This window comes from Micromys minutus, assembly GCF_963924665.1.
Source record: "Micromys minutus genome assembly, chromosome: 5".
Taxonomy (NCBI): Eukaryota; Metazoa; Chordata; class Mammalia; order Rodentia; family Muridae; genus Micromys; species Micromys minutus.
The window spans coordinates 58,078,232-58,084,630 of record NC_137974.1 but is presented as its reverse complement, the minus strand read 5'-3'; positions in this window follow the sequence as shown (position 1 = coordinate 58,084,630).

Here is a 6,399-nt window from a genome sequence, read left to right as displayed (position 1 = left end):
CTCCGGCCGGCCGGCAGGGTCTCATTGCTGGTCTAGGACTGTGAACTCACTTTGTAGAACATGCTGACCTTGAACTCACAGAGAGCTCTGCTTCCAGAGTGCCACTTAGCTCAAGGGAAAATGCCTGCTTTTCATCTTTACAGAAGATAACGCATGACCCAATTTCTGTCACCCTTTTCAAGCCTGCGTCCCACCTCTCCCAAAGTCTTCAGGTTCTTTAATTCCCCTATGTTATCAAGCCTTGAGATCCACAATGCAGTTCCTCCTCTTTTGGAGGGAGGGGAGAGTCTCCACACTGAAGCCCAGGCTGTCTTCAAATTCATTATGTAGCCCAGGCAAGCACCTTGACTCACTTGGTGTTAACAGATTTTAGCCTCTAGGCCCAGTTTTCGGTTCCGATTCTTAAACTGTCACCTCTCCCAGAGAGCCTTCCTCTGATGCTCCTTTTACTAGACGGCTCTGACTAGTTGCACAGAACTTCATTACGAATGTCCTGTACCATAATTATTTATTAATTTATCTTACATGTATGTGCCCATGTCTATGTATGTGCACTGTGTACATGCAGGAGCCTGCAGAGATCAGAAAAAGGATATTCCATCACTGAGAACTGGAGATATAGACGGTTGTGAGCCACCATCTAGGTGCTGGGAGCTGAACTTGGGTCCTCTACAAGGGGAGCAAATGCTCTTAACCACTGAGCACTCTTTAGTACATGATTAATGCTTTACTTACTGTATCCCTTTACCTTAATATTTTTTTAAGTCGAAGAGCATGTTTTGATATTCCATAGCAGGTGCACAGCACACAGCAGTGACTGGGTAGCAGGCTTTCCTGGGGCGTGCTAAGCATACTGATGCCTCAGAGTCTTCCGGTTTTCTGTTTCCTGTGACTGCAATGTTCTTCTCGGTAGTTACCAATAGTTGTGCCCCTGTTCAAATAGCATCATGTCAAAGAAGTCTTCTTTGGACATTCAGCATCTCAGTCACTCCCCCTTACTGTGCTTCATTGAACATTTACTTACATGGAGGCTATTATTATCTGACAGCATATTAAATATTTCTTTGTTTATTGACCATCTGTCCTACTATCATAAAAACTCTAGAATTTTTTTCTCATTTAACACAGTGTCCTCAGTGTCTAAATTGTTTGCCCAAAGTAGGTACTCAATAAATATTTGTTATTCAATAAGGGATCTGGAAGTGAGTGGCTGAACGATTCTGGGATATAGTAGTGGGAAAGAAGAGTTGAAAATACAGTAAAATAAGAAAAGTCATGCTCCCCACCCCCCACCCCAAGACATCACTGGGCCTTGATAGGGATGGTGGCAAGGCCAAGCCCAGATTCAACAAAGGAGAACCTGAGAGGGGAGTCAGCTGGAGCAGTTTCTGCTTCTGTGTCCTCAGGGAGCACAGCCTTTCTGAAAAGACTCCAGGACAAGAAGCCAGGTAAAGGAAACAGGGAGGACTTGTGGCCAAAGTGTTTGCCCAGACCTAAAGGCACCTACCCCAAGCCCAGGCCCCGCTTGACCAGATGGTTCCGGAGAAGCCTTAGCATCTGTCCCTCCATAAATTATCCAGTTCTCCTTCCTGCCAGTCTTCTCTGGTGACAGCCGGAACAATCGTCCAGGAATTCCATCTGCTACTCCTGCACCAGTTCCCTCTATGGCTCATCAACATTTCATAGTACAGAGGTATCCCATTTCCCTGACCCAAGACGGAGGAAGCTTTGTCAGTCCCTGGGTGAGCTGATTTCTAGAGCCCTCTCCCATCAGCACATACAAACAAAACGTCTGCAGAGGATCCCAGATCTCTAGAGGACAGTGTCCCACATCTTTTTCTTCGCACTGTTTTATTACTTAAAAGACAACAGCAAAACAAAACAGGGTCTTTCTACATAGCCCTGGCTGTCCTGGAACTCACAATGAACACCAGGCTGGCTTCAAACTCAGAAATACACCTGCTTCTGCCTCCTCAGAGCTTGAACTATAGGTATGCACCACAAGGCCTAGCTAGAGTCCCACATTTTATTTCCCACCCCCACGCTCTTCTCCCACATATAGTTTTGAAAACAAGATTATACGGACTAAATTGATCATGTAGTTTTTTTTTTTATGAAACTCAAAGGGCTGCAGGTGTAACTCAGGGGTAGTTTTCATAACGATATAATGTGGCATAATTAAGGACCAACCTATTTCATTTCTTCCCACCCAAACCAAGCCAAACCGACTCCCCACAGCTCCACTCGGTTCCCTTTAAACAGCTCACTCAGCATTTTTAAGATGAGACATTTGTTGTGAAAGGATAGCACAGGCTCAAAATAAATATAAATTAACTTGAAAAAAAAAAGCTTAAAATCAAAACTTTTAGCCAGACGATAGTGGTGCAATGCCTTTTAATCCCAGCACTCGAGAGGCAGAAGCAGGTGGATCTGTGTACATTCAAGACCAGCCTAGTCTACAAATAATGTTCCAGAACAAACAAGGCTGTTACACAGAGAAAACTTGCCTTGAAAATAAGAAAATAAACAAGTAAAAATAATAATAAAGACTACAAGCTCAGAATTTGAGTCCAGGAGGCTGCTGTACCCCTGTTTGTGACCTGCTACATGGAGGTATTGAAGATTATTTTGGATCCAGGTGTGTTCCTGAATCCTTAAAACCATACCACTTGGGTGGGGAGAAGGGGTCTGGAGGGAGAGTAGAGACAGGAGGGCAAGATGTTCAAGATCACTTTAGGCTAAAGAGAGTCAAAGACAAGTCTGCGCTAGAAGAGCCCCTGACAGGCTGGAGAGATGGCTCAGTGGTTAAGGGCACTGACTGCTCTTCCAGAGATCCTGAGTTCAATTCCCAGCAACCACATGGTGGCTCACAACCATCTGTATTGAGATCTGATGCCCTCTTCTGGTGTGTCTGAAGATAGCTACAGGATAGTTATATATAATAAATAAATAAATCTTAAAAAAAAAAAAAAGAGCCCCTGTCTCAACCTCCCCCCCTCCAAAAAAAAAACCACAACAGAAAGATCATTTTAAAACTTCAAAAGATGGTAATTGGTTTATTTCCTAAAGTTTCGGTTATCTATGTCTCTTTCCTAACTTCCTTCTAATGAAATCTATGGCCATTGTTTTAGTGCATAAAGTTTTGCTATATACATTGTCTTTTTCTAATCTCAGGATATTGAGTTTGATGGAAGGCTAAGAAATATAATTTTAGCTGGGTGTAGAGGTATTGCAAAGCCAAGAAGATCACTTTGAGTTCAAGGTCAGGTCAGGATATAGAACGACACTCTATCTCAAAAGAAAGCAAAAAACAAAACAACAGAAGAAAGGAGGGTCACAGTTCTTCCAGGAGTCCAAGCCCACACCTGGGCATGGCATACTCTAAGTGACTTTTTTAGATAAGGCTAAGATGTTTTCTGGTGTGTTTTGTATAATCTCAACATCCAAGAGATGAAAGCAGAAAGACTGCTATGAGTTCAAGGACAGCCTGGCTTCCATAGAGAGCTTCAGCCCATATTACATACACTGTGAGACCCTGATGTGTGTACAGCATAGACAGACTTTAAAGACATTATGATAAACTAGTGAAGGACAACAGGAGTCCACTCTGGTGGCGCAGGCCTGTAATCCCAGCTACTAGGCTTGCTTAGACACAGGGATCAGATCTCGCAAGGGCAAGGGCCACTCGGATGACTTAGGGAGAACATGCCTTAAAGCAGAAAACACAAAAGAGGTCCGAGACTGTAGCTCAGCAGTCAGGTACTTGCTTATTATGTGGGAGGCTCCCAGCACTACGAAAAATATATAAAAATATAAAAAATACACTATAGCTGTTATTTTAGTGGCCTAGAAGTCACATTTATAGAGATAGAAATGAATTCTATATGACCATGCAGCCAGCAGTAGGCTGGATGATTCTACTGTCCCATCTCTGCCAAATCAGCAGGTCGTCCCCCATCCATTCCAGGTCAGTGTGTGGGACTTGGCCTTGGAAGTTCTGCTATCTTGTAAACTAAGCAGCTCTTTCTATAGAAAAGGCGGAAGAAGAAGCTCCAGGTTCCAGAAGCACCCAGGAATGACACCTGGAACAGCTGCTAGGGAGGCTGGGCCAGTCCCACCTGGGGCCTGAGTCACCCCCTCATCTACCCTAGGCAGTGCAGGTGGCAGAGACTTCACAGCATGTGAACACTTGGTACTGCTGCACTTTACACTCACTGAGTGACTCCCTCTCCTGCCAGATCTGTGTGCATGTGTCTGAATATGCTTAGGGTCTAAATGGACCTGTCCCCTGTCTTGACATGTTAAAAAAGAGCGGATCCAACCAATCATCAGACATGACCCCACTCCCCTACCACTTCTCAACACCTGATGCTCACATGCAGTATCCACCTTAGCCCAGGGTCCTCCATTGCCCTGGGCAGGAAATTCCAGGTTTCCTCAGCATGGCATCCAGGTCACAACAGGTACAACAGTTCTTGAGGCACACAATGGGTTTCAGCAAAACACACACACACACACACACACACACACACACACGCACACTCGCTTGCCAAGTCGGGGGAACAATGGCTGGACTTGGATTTCAGCTCTTGAACAGCTGGCTCTGACACTGGTCCTGAGGTAGGGTGAGGGTGGGTGGAAAACAGGAAGCAGCCATAGGGAGGCTGCTTATAACATTTGTTGTAGGACCTACGGGCCCCTCTGCTGGCAGATTGCCCCCTGAAAGATGTACTCCTTGGATAAGTCTGTCTCCCAGCACCAGCTCAGCCCCCCCCTCTAAGGTCCTCACTGGACTGGCTAGAACTGGCTTAGGAAAAAAAAAAAAAAAAAACAGGACAGTACAAGTGGATAAACTGCCCTAACTTGGTGAGAACAAAGGTCTGATCTACAAGCCCTCACGGCTCCTCCCGGTCTAGAGCCCGCAGGAAAATCTATCCCTCTGTTTATTGGGAGTATGTGGGCAAGTGAGAGGGTGTGTCTCCTCTTTTAGACTGTAAGAAGCTTGATGAGGGCTCATGGCTTTTCCCTGTTTGTATTAATTCACTCTCTCTCTAAGGTAGCATTTATCGCCAGGAATGACAGCAGATGCCTGTAATTGTTGGGAAATGCAGGCAGAACAACCAGAGTTCAAAGTCATCCACAGTTTGAGACCAGTTAGGGCTATGTCAGACTTTATCTCACATACATACATACGTGTGTGTGTGTGTGTGTGTGTGTGTGTGTGTGTGTGCATGTGTGTTTAATTTGATAGAGTGCTTGCCTAGCAGGCACAAGGCACTGGGTTCAGCTCCCAGGCATGGTGTCAAATGCCTGTAATCTCAGTACTCAGAAACCAGAGGCAGGAGGATCAGCTCAGTTATCCTCAACTACATAACCAGTGCGAGCTCAGCCCAGGTGTATGGGATTCAGCCTCAGAAACAAAACATATAAGTCATACTCATTGGGCGTCTTGCACTGAGCCAGGGTTCCCTCTCTGTTCCTACCCACAGAACCTACCAACATGTAAGACTTTGGCAGCCAGAGATGAAAAAGCTTCATGGGTAGGTCAATGGAAGCAAGAATGAATCAAGTGGCACATTCTTATTGTCTTGTATCTGTAACTCACTTGGTAACTAATATATGAGATCTTTTCTGTGAAGGGGAGCCTAGGACAAGAGTCAGGAAACTCAAGAACCCTCCTCTCAGTTGGAAATAGGGAGACCTAGAAGGATAAAGCTATGTTTCTGGGGGCTCAGAAAGACAGATGCTCAGAAAAGATATGCTCAGGGGCTGTGGTGACATTTTGACTGTCCTAAAGAACTATAGCTATTGTCCAGGCTTGGGATCAAAGGCAGAAATGAACCTGATTTGACTAGTGATAACCATTATGAAGACCTTTCTATCTCAAATGTCATCTGGTTGCTAGCAAAATCCATTCCCAGGTCTGCCAAAGAGCAACTACCGGGTTACAAATTTGGGTGTCATTCTTGCTCAGAGACCAGCTAAGTTTCTCACTATTGTTCAAATTTTACTATATGTGCTGCTGCAGTGAGCACATTAAGTCTTATACTTATGAACAGCAGAAATTCAAGCCAAGAGTTTGATGAGCATCAGCCAGGGTGTTCCCACATCAGTTGAACCTATCACTTTCCCCAAGCATAGGTCAGGGAAAAAGCAGCCCTAAGCAGAGTGCCTGGGGTCAAATGCAGCTGTGGTCACTACCTAGAATGACCATAAACAAGTGACTGAAGCTCTCTCTCTATGTCCATTTCTCATCTATAAAAGCAGACTAAAAATAGCATCTAGTTCAAAGTTGTGGGTCAAATTAATTCATACACTGTCCTAGTTTTTTTTTTTTTTTCTGTTGCATTGATATATTACTGTGACAAAGGCAACTTAAAGGAGAAAGGGCTTATTCTG